The sequence below is a fragment of the Prinia subflava genome, chromosome 26, assembly GCF_021018805.1.
Source record: "Prinia subflava isolate CZ2003 ecotype Zambia chromosome 26, Cam_Psub_1.2, whole genome shotgun sequence".
NCBI classification, from domain to species: domain Eukaryota; kingdom Metazoa; phylum Chordata; class Aves; order Passeriformes; family Cisticolidae; genus Prinia; species Prinia subflava.
In genome coordinates this window covers 928,791-947,087 of record NC_086272.1, presented here as the reverse complement: position 1 = coordinate 947,087, position 18,297 = coordinate 928,791, and the positions used below count along the sequence as shown (strand labels likewise).

The 18,297-nt window shown below is 50.9% G+C and overlaps 1 non-coding gene across 1 annotated transcript; it reads right to left on the bottom strand.

Moving 5' to 3' along the window:
- Nucleotides 1-84, bottom strand: LOC134562254 (small nucleolar RNA SNORD45). The gene has a single exon (XR_010083124.1). It is a non-coding gene; the product is annotated as a small nucleolar RNA SNORD45 (small nucleolar RNA).
- Between the last annotated feature and the right edge of the window lie 18,213 nt (nt 85-18,297).

The window sequence follows — 18,297 nt, the reverse complement described above, 5'->3', positions numbered from 1 at the left end:
CGGGCCTCAGAGGAATTCTAGAGCTAAAGCGGTGAGAGACATCAGCTGGGCTCAGATAATACATGCCAGCGCTCATCCCGGGCCCGGCAAGCGCCTCCTCCTCCTCCTCGTGCCCGTCCCCGTCCGGCGCGGCGCTCCCAGCCCCGAGCCGCTGTTCCCAGCGCGGTTCACTCCCTCCGGCTGCGGCTGGGCCCCGGGGCGCAGCCCTTGGCACGGCGCTGGAGCCAGAGAGACAAAACCCCCCCGGGGCCGCCCCGGCACGGCCCTTCCCGCGGCCCCGGCTCGGCAGCACCGCCATCGGCCTGAGCGGCCTCCCTGGGCCGCCCGGCCCGGCCCGGCCGCTCCGCCCTGGGCCGCGCCGTTCCGGCCTGGCCGCGCTCGGGGCAGCGCCTGCGGCACCGCGCCCTTGGAGCGGCCCCTGCCACAGCCCCGGCACCGCCACCCTCGGGGGCTCTACCCGGGGGTTCCGTGCCCGGGGGGCTCCGTGCCCGGGGGGCTCCGTGCCCGCGGCTCTCGCCGCTCCCCGCCCGGGGCCCCTGCCGGCAACGAGACGCCCCGCGACCCTCCCGGGATCCCGTCCTGTGCCCGGGATCCCCTCCCTTCCTTGGGATCCCCTCCTGTCCCCGGGATCCCCTACTGGCCCCGGGATCCCCACCTGGCCCCGGGCCCGTCCCGAACCACGCGGCCACTCCCGCCGCCGGTTCCGCTCCCAGGGCCATCCTCCCGCAGGAGGAGCTGCCGCCGGGATCCGCCCGCCTCCGCCTCCGCCTCCGCCTCTCTCCTCCCCAGCCCGCCCCATCGCTCCTCCCTCGCCCTCCATCCCTGCAGGGTGGCCCCTTCCACAGCCCCGCCATCGGCACCTGCGGGGGCCGTGCCCCCTGGGGCCGTGCCCGAGCGCTCCGGGAAATGTTTCCTTCTCAGCTTTTTCTCCTCCCTGCAGCTCTCTGGGCCCGGGGGAAGGATCCCCTTGGGGCAGCACCATGGCTTTTCCACCTGCCTCCCTGTCATGGGTTAGCACTGGCCAGATGTTAATGCACCCATGAATATATGTTTTTTTCCCTAACAACTACTGTGGGATGTGATCAAGAACAGAGCAGAGCAGGCTTAAATCTTGAAAACAAAAAAAACCACCAAAACTTTATTACATTACATAAGAACAGAGACAGAAACCTCTTAAACACACATAGAGACACTAATAAAATCTTCTCAGAACATGTCTTCTCCCAGTTTCCACCCCACACACATTACTCTCCATAGACCACACCCTTTGGTTTTAAATCAAACAATCACCATTCAAAAAAACCAATCTTCAATTAAGCAAGGGAGAGAGGAGTCTCTCTCGCACCACAGACTGTTCTTCAGAAAACATGGGTCCACCCCTTATGTGTTTCCATGTCACCCGTGGCACTGCCCGGAGAAGTCTGCCAGGGTGACACTCTCTTTTTCCTATGTCCAGCGCTCTCACCGCTGTCCATAGGCTGAAACTGCATACAGGGCTCTTTTAAGGATACTTGCATGCTGAGCTCTCCCCTTTTTCCCCCGGGGCCGGGGTTCCGAGAGCAGGTCTCCCCTGAGGGCAGAGGGCGCCACCACACCCTCCCCCTCTCTTCTCTGCTCGCTCCACTCTTCAAGTGCCAGTCACTGTAGCAAAAGCAGGGGCAGCTGTATCCACCCAAAATGCAGTTTATGTTCAAAAGAGACTTAAGTTCAGTCCATGGCTGACATTATGCAAGAAAAGTCCAGCTCAAAAGCCACTCCTCTTCAATCTCTGCCTATCTGGGTTTTTTTCATCTCCTTTTATCATCTCGGTCCCAGGCCGCTTCCCTCTCTCCTCCGAAACCACCAGTCATGAGAATCAATGTCTAAGAAAAGTTTCCTTCTACCAAGCAAGGGTTAACAGTTTCTAGCTCTCGGCAGGGCTGCAGGCTCAGGCACTCCCAGGCTCCGCAACTCCCACGTGGCTGGGCATCTTCTCCCGGAGAGGGGGGGCGGGGAGTAAGCCCACACGGAAGGCACTTCCACAGTTTTCCACCCCTCCATCCTAGATAGGGCAGCTCAGTTCCAGAGTCCTGTCCACTCTCTTCTCCCCCCAGGGCCCCAGCTTACTTCAGTTCCGCGTGGTTTTCCTGAGCCCGGCCACATGGTGTCCCCTTCCCCCACTCAGCCCAGAGCTGAGCAGGGGAGAGGAGATGTTTCCACTGCTGAAACCAGAACCTTAAAGAGGCCGAACCCCCCTGGAGTCCTGCTTTTAACTCTTTGTGTCCTCAGAGGCGTGTCCAAACCTCCGGTGACCAATCCAGGTGCCAGCAGAAACCTGATCACTGATTGGCCTGCCCACATCCCCCTGGAAAAATTCACCTCCCCCCGCAACCACGACACTCCCTCACCTTGCCCTGGTCTCCCTGCTGTCCCCAAACCATTGGGAAAAGCTTTCCAACCCTCTCATTCCGATATTAAAGGCAGGCCTAGCTTTATTTTGGCACTGGGATCACACAGCCCCAGCTATTTCACACACCAGCTCCTCTCTGTGTCACTAATAGAAATCCATCCCTTTTCCAAAACTCATATGGATTTGCTGAACGTTCCCACAACTTCATGTACGTATTTAATGACTTCTGAGTACTCATTTACATCAGAGGAAGGGATCTCCCAAGGGTCTCTGGGGGTTGTTTGGGGAACATCCCATTCCTCAAATGATCCTGTTATGGTCATGAGCCTCCTAAATCCAGTTTGTCCCCTTTGAAGGCGTCCCAGCTCCGGGATGTGGCCAAGACACACCTTTGCCCCAGCACTGCTCAGAGCCCAGGCTGTATTTTCATGGCTCAGACACCACTTGCACAAGGAGATGGCTGAAGGCAGGAGTGAGCACTGGCTGGGAAAGTTCAGGGAATTCACAGCTCTAAACACTGTTTGTCAGCGTTCCAGATGTTCCCAGCGTTTGTTGGAGATTGCCCCAGCTCTGTGCTGGTTTTCTCCCTGGAGCCCCAGCGCCGGTGGCCAACATGCCTGGATGTGGGTCAGCTCCGTGCCTGGCGGTGCCTCCAGCACTGAGCGCCCTCAGGGGCAGCCTGAGGAGCTGGGAATGCCAGGCCAGGTGGGAGAAGCTGATGCTGCCCGGTGTGTGCACAGGAATGAGGCCGTGTCTCCTTGCAGGGCATTTGCAGGGCAAGGCCCAGCTCAGCCCACACTGCCATGCCCAAACCCAGCCCATTTCCTGCACGCTTTTCCACAGGATCAGTTCATTCCCGTTCCCATTGCCCCATCCCTCTCCTTTCCTGCCAGCACATACGTAGCCTCCCTCACACACCGTCATTACCACGGACCCGTAACAAGGAATTCTGGCTCGAGGCATGGGAAATAAGGATTCACTTTAGTCTTTCTTGCGATCTGGCTGTTGAAAGGCTCCAAACCTACAGTGTTTCCTGTGGATCTTGGGAACTGGGGCCCTGGAGCCTAAGTGCCACAGCCAGCTGGGCCCTTCCACAGGAGGAAAAGTCAGGGGTTTTTTAAGTTCCCTGAGGCTGATTCAGTTGCCATCACCCAAGCCCCAGGAATAAACAAAGCGAGTGGATCAGTGCCATTAAAAACATGGAAACAGCCCAAATCCGACCATCAGGTTTGCTCATCCAGGTTTGCTGGGGAAGGGTTTTGTCTCCTTTGCTGCTGAAAGCCAAAGGGAGATTTGGAAGGAGCGCTAAGATCACTGTGGGGTTTAGGGATGTTTGGGATGATCAGTCAGTGGGATGAGCTCAGGGCATGGATGGGGTCCCAGAGCCTGTGCTGGGTCAGGCACAAGAACAGGAGTTGGATGGAAAAGGGGTTTTCCCATGTTCTTCTGATGGAGAAATGCAGCACAATCCCTTTCCCTGGAATAGCAGGCCTGGAGCTGGTGCATCCCTCAGGCCTTGTACCTGCCCAGGTGCTCACGGGCAATGATCACTCGCTGGATCTGTGCTGTGCCCTCCTAGATCTGCAGGGAAAACCAGAGACAGGTGAGCCAGCAGCTGGGAAAGGTGTTTGACCAGAGTCTGCACACCTGTGACCCCTCCCTGCACCAAGCCAGGGGGCAGGAAGAGGCAAAACTTGGAAAAATTAGTGTGACAATGACCCATAAGAGGCAATAAGCACATCCAGGTGTGTGTTCAGTGCAGGAGGGATCCAGGGATCCCCCAGGCAGAGCCCAGGGTGACTCCAGGACAGCAGAATTTGGGGATTTTAGTATTTCAGCTCCCACTCCTGCCTGAAGCTGCTTTGGCAAATCACTCCCATACCTGCAAATCCACTTTCTCTGAAGTCATAAAATCAGGATAATATTCCCTGTGGTCAAAATTGTGAAAAATGTGAGATGATTAATTCATGTTCTTATGATAAACTAGAAATTATAAAGCTGTATAAATTTATATCAGGTAAAAGTCTATGCTTCAGGAGGTTTCTGCAGCAGATGGTGAAACTGACCACCCTGAAAATCAGGCGTCTCCATTCAGAAGGGAACAAAAGACTTTGCAGCCTTCTCAAGTATTGGGAGGGGACCTGTTGAGATGAGCCGGATCAGCAACTCACACCTCGGGAGCCACTTTCACAGACCATCAAACAATATCACCCATATCTCGAACATTCATCAACTATAAGGATCCATAAAAACTGAATATTAACACATGGACTTGGGAGGGGAGCTCTTTTTCAATCCGACCGGAGACGAATTTGAGTTTGAATAGCTAACCAAGAAACAAAGGGAAGTATGGGGAAATATTGCCAGAGGCAGAATAAAGAGTATAAAAACCAAGCCTCGAACATGGCAAATTTGTGAACCCAGCTAGAGACACCGGCTGCCAGGTCCTGTGTCTCTGGGGTCACCCTTGGCTCAACTTTTCCCGAGAGAACTTCTGTCAAGTAAGTTTTGCTGTTTGTAGGGTTCGTATTGTTTTGTTTTATTGTTTGAAATTGTTATAATTTGATTCTAAATTTTGTAATTTGGATGTTAATGAACCAAACTATTGAATTTGGCAATAAATTTGTCCTGGCGTTTATAACAATTTTGGTGCCCAACGTGGGGCCAGTTTTGAATATTCTACGGATCTCTGCTTCTGACCGGGGGGCGCCCCGCCGTAAAAAGCAGCCTGGCAGAGCAGGTAAGTCCGGAAGAACGAACTGGCTTTACGAACCCAGAACCCACAACAGCAAAGGGATTAGGCATTAGGACAAGCTAGCTTGGGGGGGGGCTCGGGAACTCAGCAGGGGTTTTCCCCTGGAACCGCGGTATTGTTTCACTCGTAAAAATCTAAGTGCACGAAGAATCCACGCAGGAAAAGGACCGTAAGTATAGCGTGGTTGAGTGGGGGTGACCAAGTGCTTGAGAACGTGTATGTGCGTGTGTGTGTGAATGAGACGTGATTTATCACGAAGCGAGAGCGGACCTTAAGGTCGCGTTTCCGCTGCTCCCGCGAGGGACACGGCTGACCGACGGGGAAGCGATTGGAACGCGGGATATTTCGCTTTGTGTGTGAGTGTTACCCGACGGGGTGGGGGAGGTCACCAGGGGGTCCTGGAGGAAAGAAGACGTCCCTTTTTGAGTTCGGGGACGAGTAAGCCTTCTTGACCGCGACCAAGTGGGGTCGGTCAATTTTTTCGGTGGCGGTTACAGAGCCCCGCGGTTAACCGAACATCCACGGAACGGTCATCCGTTGGATCATTAAGTTAACGGCATCGAGTTCGGAAACTCGGGATTTAATTTTTTAGTATCTCATAACTTCTGTGCCACGGGGAGTATGGGATCAGATCTCAGCAGAGATCGGGAGGATTCCTTAAGGGAAACCTCAGCGAGGGCTGCTCTTGAAATCCCTCGGAAAAGTCCATTAGGAAAGTTGTTGCAAGGTTGGCAAGAATGCCCAATTAGGAGAGGAGCATCTAAAGATCGGATGATTTATTTGTGTATGAATGTTTGGGGAGGAAAGGAGATAGGACCTAATCTTATATGGCCTGTGTTTGGTACTTTTGACGAATGGGCGTGGGAAGCTCTGTGGGAACATGTAGCGAAGAAGAAAAGGAGAGAATTCGAGGAATTGGCATATGTTCTGTTATGGTATGGGGTACGAGTAAAGCTGTATTCTGAGGAAAGGGAAACACGGAATGAACTGGACTACGGGATAAACTTCTCTCACGGCTCGGTGGCCCCCGTCCTGCCAGCCCCTACCCCTACCCCTTCCTCCTCCCTGGCCTTCTCAGAAGCAGCGTTAGCACTGCCATCCGAGACCCATGCGGAGCCCCGAGCTCAGTGGCCACTCCAGAAACCTCCCTCCTGTTCAAGGAGATTCCCGAGAGGGAATCCTGCCCCCGTTTCTGGTCCTGACCCCGCACCTCGGCCACCAACGCTAAAATATGGAGAAAAAGAGAAGAAGGGTAAAGAAAACGAAGGGTGGAAGAATAAACCAGACAGGTATACACCAGTTAGAGCCCTGGCTAAAACCAGGACCCCCGAAAGAGATCTTGAAGATAGAAAAGGGATTCAGGGTGGGACAGTTGGTGTGAGAGCAAGAACGGCCCGGGAAGAAAAATGGAGAAAAAGAAGCATTCCTGTAAGAAATTTGACAGTAGAGCAAAACAGAAATTACCAAAAGTGAATTGGAATGTATTAGAAGATAACTAGTGGTGTTGGGAAGCGTGCAAATTAGAAACGCGAGAATTCACGTGAGTCTGCAAAAGGAGGAAAAGATAGAAAAGGGATTAAAAGGAATCTTGCTTACTCTTTTCCTTGGTGGTGGTAGATCTTTTACTTCAGGCTGAATACATTTTGGAGACTCCCTAGAGTTGTGTATTTTGCTTTAAGAGGTTTTTTTCTCCTGGACGAGATCAGCAGAGTTTTGGTTTTTTTTTCTTCCTCTTTTCACTAACGTGGGCATAGAACGAAACCCGCCCCTTCCCGCAAGCGGCAGGGCGAGTCAGTCCATGGTTGCCGGGAGACGAAGGAAAGCAGCAGCTTTAAAGTGATTAGACGAGGCTGCCCGGGACAGAAAACCGCCCTGTAAGGCGAAATAGGAAGCAAAAATAGATAAAAGTATTGAGAGAAGAGACCAAGAATGAGAGCTATACTTATGCGTAGGAAATACCTAAGTGTTTGTTCTTGAAAAGCTGAAAATATATCTTCCTTTTAGTTGTCTGTCTGCTGCATGTGAAGATTTTGTGCAGATCAAAAGGTTGATAGTATAGTGGATGTAGCTCATCTATGTTTAAAACAATTGCTACATTTTGAATTCGGATTGTTAGCTTGAGCAGGAATATGGCATTTGTGTTGGCAGACAGTGTACTGCAAGGGTTTTGTGTGTTTCAGTTTTTCTTTCAAAAGGTTGAAGCATGTAGCCGGTGAAGCCAAAATTAAAGTGGCTGTTGAGAGGCAGGAAACTAAATCTTTCTGTCGAGATAGTGTTGGAATGGTAATTGGAGTCAGGATTCTAGTATTAAGTTAAGAAAGTGGTATAATTCTCTGTGTTGGTAGTTACAAGATTTTTCTTTATTCTTTGCAGTTCCTATTCTGTATGTATTTTATCTAGTTGGGAACCGGGATTCTTAATTTTAATTATTGACTCCTTAGAAGGAGATGGTTTGTGTTGTCCCTTTGATATTATGTCTTCTTACTTGCTCCTCAATTTAGAAGATGTGAACCTTGAAGTTGCCCTGGTGCCTGTGTTTTCAGGTGTAGAGAGTAAGTGATGTATGAGAGGCAGCATTTTGTCACCGGTGTTAAGTTTGGTCGGTGTTTGCTTGTGTATTTAAGTTTAATAATACGCAAGAATGGATAGCAAATACAGGAGCTTTACTTTGGGAATTAAGCACAAGTTATCTCGAGTTTGTTTGTTAAGAAAAGCTAAATTTGTGAAGTTTTTTTAGACTGAAGTAAAAAACAGTAGTGTTAATGTTCTGATAATTGTACTAGATAAAGCTGTCTGATTACCGGGGCCTGATGTTTACAGTGACTCCTGGCTTTAGAAAACTTTTCTAGGTTTTAAGTTCCGAATTTAAGTAATGTATAGTTTATTACAGAGTAAGTTCTGCTCTTTGTAATAGTTTCTTCTATTTAGTGTGCTTAGTTTTTTTCTGTCTTGTTAAAATACTCCCCCAGGATTATGGGTGAGGTCTTAAGTTTTTCTCTTAATTTGTACAAATTTTGCTTACTGCTCACTGATTGTTTAAATTGGCTCTCTGATGAAGTGAAGAAGTCACTTCAGCTACTGCTGCAGGATTGTATCTTGCCACGCTGAAATAGGGGTCTGCAGCTAATCCTGTCTGTGAGAAATGGTTTGTAGACAGATCTGCATGAGTAGTTGACGAGAACTGCCCCGGTATATTAACCGGGAGTTCCAGCTTTTCGTAGATGTTAGCAATCACACGGCGTATGGAGTTCTTACACAAGAGTGGGCGGGAGCCAGGAAACCGGTAGAGTATGTTTTAAATGGCTTACTGAATCCCGGCTATTGAAATATGAGGCAATTCTGGTAAATTCCCCGGAGTTAGAACTCCGTACTGCTGCTGCTCGAAACCCCGCCCAGTTTCGGTCCTGGGGAGGATCTGAGGAGTGTAGTCACAATTGCTACGAGGCAGTGGAATTACAAACCAAAATAAAAAGTGTCGCCATCAAGCTAACAGCAGAGCTGAAAGGTCCGATAGTGCTTCTAGAATTGTGTTAATTTTGCTGATCATTAGGGGTAGCTGAAGCAAGGGTGAGAAGCAGTTGTGAAGGCAAATGCTTCTTGGGGGCTGAGTGAGAATGGCCATGGCGGGGTGCACATCGAAAATAAGGACAAAGTGGTCCCATTGTCTCACTCAAGTTGCGTCCTTCTTTTGGCTGTGTGTATCTGAGAATGTGCTGAGTAGGAGTCTGGAATATAAATTTGTAGTTCAGTTAATTAGCAGTAGTGCAGACTCATTACACTGAGACTGTAGAAACTGAGTGAAGATGTGTGTAACCTTAACAGCTGATTGTCCTGGAAACTGCTGTTGTCACCGAGCATTGTAGGATACTGAGTTTTATGAATGTTTAACTGTATGCCAAATCACTCTGAATGTGCTGAGTTTGATTCTTGAAATAAGCCCAAATTGTTTGTGCTCATCTATGATTTTTTTAAACTGAATTTTTCTTTAAAAAGCTAAAACCTGTGTTAATACTATGAGATTTAGAGCAGTCTTAGTGTTTATTGTTTGCTCGCTATATATCCAGTGGACATTGTCAGAAGTATTGGTAAGATGTAAAAAGAATTGTTTGTATGTTTCAGTATAAACCTCGTTTAATAAGAAGTAAAATTTTCTTTCTAATTTTTCCTGTAACAGTACAAAAAAGGGGAAAAATTCTGGATTGTATGGTACATTGGGTGAATAGTGAAGTGAGAATCATAGTGATCCAAGGACAAAATTGTTTTTATGGTAAAGGTGTGAATGTACTATTAGATAACTTGTTCTAATATTCAGATTTTCTGAATAGTAGACATGACAGGGATTCTCTCTATACAATATTCTTGTAGTATTGGGCTAGTTTAGAATTTGTATTAGGTAAATTCAATCTGAGGAAGTTACAGGATTTCAATGTATATTCATGAGATACAACCAGGAGATAAAGTACTGATCAGAGCTTAGAAAGCAGTGTCATTAACCCCTCATTGGGAGGGACCCTTTCTTGTCCTTTTAACTACAGATACAGCCATCCGAACAGCTAAAAGAAGCTAGACACACGCCTCCAGGGTTAAGAAACTAACAGCCCCGAGGGAAAACCCCGAATGGAAGGTCATCTCTTCCCCCGGAGATCTAAGGGTCCGGCTGCACCGAAGATGCCAACACCCTGGAAACATTAAGCTGCAGCCTAGAGGAGCCTCAAAGGAAACTTAATAACCACCCGACAAGGAGGACTGAGAGAGAGAAGGGTAACCAGAAGGAAGGTGTTAGAACATCAAGAAGGGTGAATCCGGAGCTCCAGAAATTTAAAGAGAAAGAACTCCAACCCCAGAAACAAATGGCAGAAGAAATATCCATGCGCTGCTCTGAACCTGGATGCCCCTGCAATCCATATATCCATTTCAAATACAATTATTGTCTTGAAATTTGGGTGGTGCACTGCAAGTGGGGGTGGGGGGGCCGCTGGGGTTATGCCCCAGGTGTTCTGAGGAAAAACAGACTCTAACTATGCGATTCTTAAACTGTGCCACACGTTTGAGATTGATAGAACCAAATTATCCCAGGTGGTATTCAATATACGAAAAGGGGTTAAAAGAAAAATTAGATCTAAAGGCCCAAGTGTTAGCCACGGAGTGCCGTCGAACTAATGTAGTGCCGTGGGTGGCAGAGCAAGTAAAGTAATCTCAGTGGGGAATTTTTTAAAAAAAAAGGAGGTGTGCCGTCCGAACCACCCCGAGGGTCCGAGCAGAGAGCCCCTGCTGTCGCGAAGAAACTTCCCCGTTGTTCGGTTGCAACCCGACAGACGCTGGGCCAGACAGAGGGAAGCCTCTGCGGATCACTCTAAGGGGTGTGAACCAGGCTGTGCGCTCGGTGAAGGGCCAGCCCTGTGACATAAGGCTCCTCCAAAAAGTTACCCCTGTTAAGACACAAGTAACTAGCTGGCACTCAAAGGCAGTCAGGGACATGGGAATTAGAAAGATAGAAGAAAAGCAGAAAAAGCAAACATGGTTCAAGAATCGCTGGTCAAGTGTTTCTCCAAGGAACAGGAAACTCGAGAGAGGAAAACAATTAAGTTAAATACAAAACATGAATTAAAATTATTGACAAAAGAAAAGAAATGGGGGAGTTGTGGGAAATATGGTTATTTAATTCATGTTTTATAAATAATTATAGATTGAGAACTGTGATATATATTGTATGAAGGTATGTGTGTGTCTGCTCAACCTGCACGTTTCACGAATTTCTGTAAAGCACCTCCCTGATCTTCCGGGTTCCAAAAATAGAAGGTGAGAACACGAGGTGCTGAGGACTTACCCCTGCCTACGTGCAGAAAAACTCATCGGGATTTGCAACGGTCAAACGCTACGTGCCAGCAAAGACGTGCCAGCAAGGACTTACACCGGTCATCACACACCTACTCCAAGCAAGGACTAACTCTAGACATTAGCATTTGAATATGCCTGGGGACCCTTTCGGGATTTAATGTAAATAAAGTTAATGGCCGATGATTAAAGAAACAATGAGAGGAAGATTGCCGAAGGGAAAGTTAAGGGTATTTAAGTTGGGCCTTTAGGTAGGCAAATTTGTGAACCCAGCTGGAGACACTGGCTGCCAGGTCCTGTGTCCCTGGGGTCACCCTTGACTCTGCTTTTCCCGGGAGAACTTCGGTCAAGTAAGTTTGCTGTTCGTGGGGTTCGTATTGTTTTGTTTTTATTGTTTGAAATTGTTATAATTTGATTCTAAATTTTGTGATTTGGATGTTAATAAACCAAACTATTGAATTTGGCAATAAATTTGTCCTGGCGTTTATAACAGATACGGTCTTGAAAGAGGACTCCATAGCTTTGGATGTATGGAAGTCTATTATGGAACGAAAGCACGTTCCTGTTTCCTGGGCAGAACTTCAGGGTTTGTTTGAATGGGCCCGGGGGCGTGGCTTCTTTAGCGATCCGGCGGACGCATTTTCTGGGGAGGTGTGGGGCAGCTTGGGGGAGTGCCTCATGGACCTTCTCTCTTCTCCCCTCATGCTGGAGGCAGCCAGGTTGTTGGTTGTGTGGCGAAAGATTGATCTCTTTTTCCGGGAAATGGATCCCGCTAGCTCGGAGATCTCGGCAGATTCTCTGAGCGACCCTCCCTCTCCGGTGGTAGGTGGGGAGCCGCAAAGGGACGCGGCCGCGGTGTCGGACGTGGGATCTCGTCCGAGCTCGACCCCCTGTCTCCGAGGTCGGAGGATTCTTTTCCTCCCCCTCCGGCTGATGCGCTGGAAGATGTGTTCCTCTCCGATTCGGATTTCGAATTTTTGGGGAACAAGGGAAGCCTGAACCCGCCCCGGCCGCTCGAACAGCGAGAGGGCGGGGCCCCGCAGTCGTCACGGCCGGCCCCGCCCACTCCTGCGCCACAGCGCCGGAGAGTGGGGATGGAAGAGCCTTCAATTCAGGCCTTCCCAGCACTGACGGGCGGGGAGGAGACCGCGGCGCGGGCCCCGCCCCTTGTAGAGCATGATTCTATTACCATGCTCTGCCCGAAATGCGGAACTTCCACGACTTATCCTCTGGATACGTCAAGGGTGGAGCCGCGCCCCGCGCAGCCCCACTTGGGCGCCGAGGGTGGCTCCTTGGGCGCCTCTTCGCCTGCGCCGCCTCTGCAGAGCGTGCAGGGGGCGGGCGCCGCTGGAGGCGGGGCCTGTATCGGCTCTTCGCCGGCCCCCGTCCTGTTGGGTGGGCAGTCCGTGCATTCCCTGTCGGGGGGGCTGCCGCCTGCTATTGGCCGGCGGAGCCTCGGTGAAACCTTACTCGGCGGGATCCCGGACCGAGCGGCGGCTGGCTCGGGCAAGGGCGGAGCGGCGCCGATCCCTGCTCCCTTCCTGGGTCCCCCCCCACTGCACCGGTCGCGCCTGCGGTGCTGAGCACGGCGCGCGGCGAGGGTGCAGTCCCGCGAACCGCGCCTGCGCCGTTGATCGCGGCGCGAGACGGGGACGCAGCTCCGCGGGCAGCGCCGGTGCCCGCCCCCCGTCCCCCCCCGCGCTGAGTGCGCAGGCGCCCTTGAGCACGGCGCACAGTGGAGCGAAAGCTCCGCCAGCTGCACCCGTCCCAGCACATTGTAATCTGCCTGCATGGGACTCGGGGGTTCTATCGGAACCTACACCTACTGAAGAGCCCTATACCCGTGCTGCGGCGGACGCAGGCACCGCCGGGGCTGCAGAAGCGCCAGCGGGCCCGCCCCCGCAGCCTCCCACCGGCGCTGCACCTGCAATGGGAGCAGGCGCTACAGTTTTTAATTTCAGCGCTGGTGGGGACGCAGCTGGGGTCCGGCCGGTCCCTTCCCAGGGCCAAGAGACCCCGCACTCTGGGATCCTCCACCTGGACACTCCCTCCTTGTAATGTCACAGTGCGACCAAAGGACCAGCAGCGATTTTGGGGGGAAGTTAGAGTCAAGATGGAGGAAGTGGAGGAATGCATGTGTACACATCGTCCTCCGGCGTCTGAAAAGATTAGCTCTACCACTGTTGTTTCTGATGCCGCTGGACCTCCGGTGTCTGGCATTCAGCTGGCCCCCAGCCAAGTGTCTGCCTCTGTCCCTGTGGACCCCACGGGACGGGATGTGGCAGGTCCTGCCACCCTACCAGGAGGTCTCCAGGCTTTCCCTGTCATAACAGGTGTTACCCGTAACACCCACCAGCCTTTGCATTGGAAAGCCTTGATGGAGCTTCGTGATAAGGTGGGGAAATATGGCCTGGGGTCTAGTGAAGTAATGCAGATGCTCAGGTTTTTCAATGGTCATCTTTTAACACCTTACGACATCCGGAGTCTAGTTCGCGCTCTGTTTCCACCTGTCGAATATGAAATTTTTGAATCAAAATGGAGTCAGTTAGCAAACAGCACAGTGGAGCAAAATGACACATTAGGCCCAACTGATGCCAGGCGCACGGTTGATACCAATAAGCTGCTGGGCATTGGAAATTATGCCGATGCCAATGGACAAGTTGGGTTTGCGCCCTTGGTGCTTGAGCAGTGCCAACAGGTAGGCATGGCAGCTCTGGTTCAGACCATAGCAATGGCTGCTCCAGAGGAATCGTTTGCCACAATTGTTCAAGGAGCTGATGAGCCATTCCTGCATTTTGCAGGAAGGCTGACTGCTGCAGTGGAAAAGCAGGTCGGTGATCCTGAGCATAGGAAGGTATTACTTAAGCACCTGGGCCGAGGCAACTGCAATACTGATTGCAGGAGGATCATCGACACACTTCCTGGTGATCCGTCCATCGCTCAGATGGCAGAGGCCTGTGCAAAGATAAGCACACGTAGCCGCAAGTTTGTTGCCTTGGCTGATGCTGTGCAGTCACCTGTGGCTATGGTTGTACAACCAGCCATGGCCCCTGTGATGCAGCCTGCTTGGATGGGCCCTCAGGGCAGGCTGCAACAGCAGGGCAGTCCCAAAACCAGGAAAAAACAGGGGAAGAAAGTGCAAAAAACCACGGCCCCCTTGTTTCTGTGCGCTCGATGTGGAAAACCAAATCACTATGCAAATAATTGCAGGGCGACGGTGCATACCAATGGCCATCCCCTTCTGGTGTCGGGAAACACGAAATGCAGCACGAAGCAGAGACGCGCTCAGACACAAGTGTCTCTGCCCCCACCCAAACCGATGGAGGTCTGCTCAGCAGGCTTGCAGCCAGCACCCACGGTTCAGCGGGTGTTGACGTCTGCACATCAGAATCTGTCCTTATAAATTCGGACAAGATACACAGGGTCCCCTTGGATGCCTTTGGTCCTTTGGGTGATGGCATGAGTGCTTTCCTCATGGGGAGGTCTAGTGCCATCATTCAGGGTATCATTGTGCACACAGGACTCATCGATGCTGATTTTTCAGGGCAGATTCACGCGATGGTCTCCACACCTACCCCCCCTCTGACTATCCCAAAAGGCACACGAATTGCTCAACTTGTTCCTTTTAAGTCTTCTATTTCTAGGACGGAGGACCGGTCACGAGGTGACGGCGGCTTCGGCTCTACTGGGCCACCTCAAGTGCACTGGACTATTCTCCTGACCAAAGACCGTCCTGAGATGGTGTGTACTGTGTCCATGGCTGGTGCAACGCCGCCAGAGATTCAACTTCGCGGCCTCCTGGACCCCGGGGCCGATGTTACGATTTTCTCCCTGGCGGCTTGGCCCCCACAGTGGCCTTTGAGCCTGGTGCAGACACCTGTGATGGGCATAGGAGGAACGAAGCAGTGCTATGTGAGCCAGAATCCTGTGATCATCACCAACCCGGAGGGACAGACGGCCACGATTTGGCCTTATGTTACGGACACTGCTAAGAACCTCTGGGGGAGGGATGTTTTGGCCACGTGGGGGGTGCGACTCAGCACGGATTTTTAATGGGGGCCACTGTGATGAAGGGCGCAGAGTGTCCCATGCCTCCTTTACGGTGGCTGGTGGACAAACCCATCTGGGAGAATCAGTGGCCCCTCTCTCATGACAAGCTAGTCGCCCTTCGCGAACTTGTTCAGGAGCAGTTGGACCAGGGGCATCTAGAACCATCAACCAGTCCCTGGAACACTCCTGTGTTTTGTATCAAAAAGAAGTCTGGGAAATGGAGGTTGCTACAAGACCTCCAAAAAATCAATGCCGTGATGGAAGGCATGGGGACATTACAGGCGGGCATGCCATCGCCTACCATGCTTCCCGCGGACTGGCCGGTCCTCATTGTGGATCTGAAGGATTGTTTTTTTACGATCCCCCTGCATCCCGATGACAGACCAAAATTTGCCTTCACGGTACCAACAATAAACAATGCTGAACCGGCACAGAGATATCAATGGACATTTTTGCCTCAAGGAATGCAGAATTCCCCGGTATTATGCCAATGGTATGTGGCCCGTGCCTTATCTGGAGTCCGCAAGCAGTTTCCTGATGCTCACGTCTATCATTATATGGACGACATTTTGGTGGCTGCGCCCACCCAGGATGAGCTGCTGAGAATACAGCCTCAGTTGTTGAATGCTCTGCATTCACATGGACTGCAGGTGGCTCCAGAAAAGGTACAACAGCAACCTCCCTGGAAATATTTAGGTGTCAAAATTCTGGAACGGACTATCCGTCACCAGGAGGTGCAATTTGTGCAACCTGTGAAGACACTGAATGATGCTCAGAAGCTGGTAGGTGTCATCACTTGGTTACGTCCTTACTTAGGATTAACCACCGCACAACTGTCTCCCTTTTTTGAATTATGGAAAGGGGACACTGATTTAAAGTCACCTCGTCAATTGACCCCTGAGGCACAAAAAGTGCTGGAGGAGGTGCAGCAAGCTGTTTCAGCCCGCCAGGTGTACCGTATTGAACCTTCCATTGATGTCACTGTATTCATCACCACTCCTGATCTACATCCTACAGGTATCATTGGCCAATGGAACGATGATTGGACTGATCCTCTGCACGTCTTGGAATGGGTCTTCCTGCCTCATCAGCCGCACAAGACGGCAACTGCGTTGTTTGAATTGATTGCGCACTTGATAAACAAGTGTCGACAACGCTGCTTACAATTGATGGGTGCAGATCCCTCAAAGATCATACTCCCGGTTCAGAGGGAGGAATTTGATTGGAGCTATGCAAACAACGTTTCGCTACAAAGTGCTCTAGAGGGTTTTTCAGGGCAGATCACTTATCATCTGCCCAGCCACAAGCTATTGCAAGTGGCAAAAGATACTCGATTTTCATTACGATCCAAAAACAGCCAAGAGCCAGTGCAAGGACCCACCGTCTTCACTGACGGTTCAGGCAAAACAGGAAAAGCCATTGTTACCTGGAAGGATGGATCTGAATGGCAGATTTTGGAAGGCCACGAGGACGGGTCAGCCCAACTGGTTGAACTAAGGGCTGCCGTCATGGCATTCGAAAAATTCTCTCAGACACCCTTCAATCTGGTCACGGACTCAGCTTATGTTGCCGACATTGCACAGCGATTAGGGTATTCACTTTTGAAGGAAGTCAGTAACCCTGCCTTGTTTCATCTGCTGAAGACCTTGTGGTGTGCAATTCAGTCCAGGGTTCATCCCTATTACGTTCTGCACGTTCGAAGTCACACAAACTTGCCAGGCTTTGTAGCGGAAGGTAATGCAAGGGCTGACAAGCTGGCTAACCCAGCATGGGTTGCTCCTCAGCCTGACACACTCGCACAGGCCAAGGCATCGCATGGGTTCTTCCACCAAAATGCGCATACGCTGCAGAAGCAGTTTCACCTGACGGCCACTGAGGCTCGTGACATTGTCGACTCTTGTGACGACTGTCATGCCCTTGGTGCGCCGTTGCCGGCAGGGGTTAACCCCAGGGGCCTTAAGGCCTTGGAGCTTTGGCAGACCAATGTCACCCAGGTCGCCGAGTTTGGCCGGCTCAAGTATGTGCATGTCACAGTGGACACATTCTCCTCTGCGATGTGGGCTTCGGCTCACACTGGAGAGAAAGCCCGCGATGTCATTGCCCACTGGAGGCAGGCCTTTGCTGTACTAGGCATACCTTCTGTCGTGAAAACTGACAATGGCCCTGCTTATGCCTCTCAACAGGTACGGCAGTTCCTACAGGCATGGGGTGTGACTCACAACTTTGGCATCCCTCACTCTCCAACAGGACAAGCAATTGTAGAGCATGCTCATGGTACTCTCAAGCATGTCCTGCAGAAGCAAAAACGGGGAATGCAGGGTGAAACACCACACAGTCGCTTGGCCACAGCATTGTACACCATCAATTACCTTACAGTTCCGCAGAACTCAAGTAACCCTGTGATTGTAAACCACCTCCTCTCGTTGCAGGCTTCAGATGACACGCATCGGCCTCGAGCGAAGGTTCGGGTCCAGAATTTAGTTACCAAACAATGGGAAGGACCCTATGACCTGATCGTTATGGGGCGTGGGTATGCATGCGTGTCCACAGATACTGGGGCACGCTGGGTACCTTCGAAGTGTGTCTGTCCTGACCTGCGATAGCAGAGGCAGAATCCGGCCGATAGGCGAGATGGAGGCCGTGACCAGACGGAAGGTCATTAAATGGATGAATCCTTGGGCGATGACTCGGACGCAGATGACGCGAGTGATCGCTCTGATGATTCCTCCATGGATAATCATTGAACTCTGTACAGTTTTTTCCATTGTAAAAATTGTTCATTTTTCTTTTTCTCCTTTTTCTTTTTTTAAAGATAAAAAGGGTAAGATGTCACCCTGGTTTTGAAGACTTTTTTAAGCCTTCTGTTATATTCTTCATATTGGAGTCAGAAATTTCACCTTATCACACTTTCTACTATAAACACTGGCCATGTTTTGCTAACTGTCTTTTATTGTTTACGTATTTCTAGGTAGGAGGAGAAATGTGATTGACAGTTAGCTCGACCAACGTGGATTGAGAGGTGGAATTCCATCCTCCAATCCACGGGCACCATGGGAAATGTATAAAACTGGGTTTTGTAAATAAACTCGCCCTTTTTCCTGCTTCGCTCACCAGCGTGTCCCCATGTGGTTCTTCCCATGTCCACTGTGACATGGAGTCAACCGCAATGTCAGAGCACCTGGCCCTTGCCCTCACTGGCTTCGGAGGAGAAATCTGCTACACCTCCAGACCACCTTGGACTCAGCTACTGACCATTGTCGACACAGAC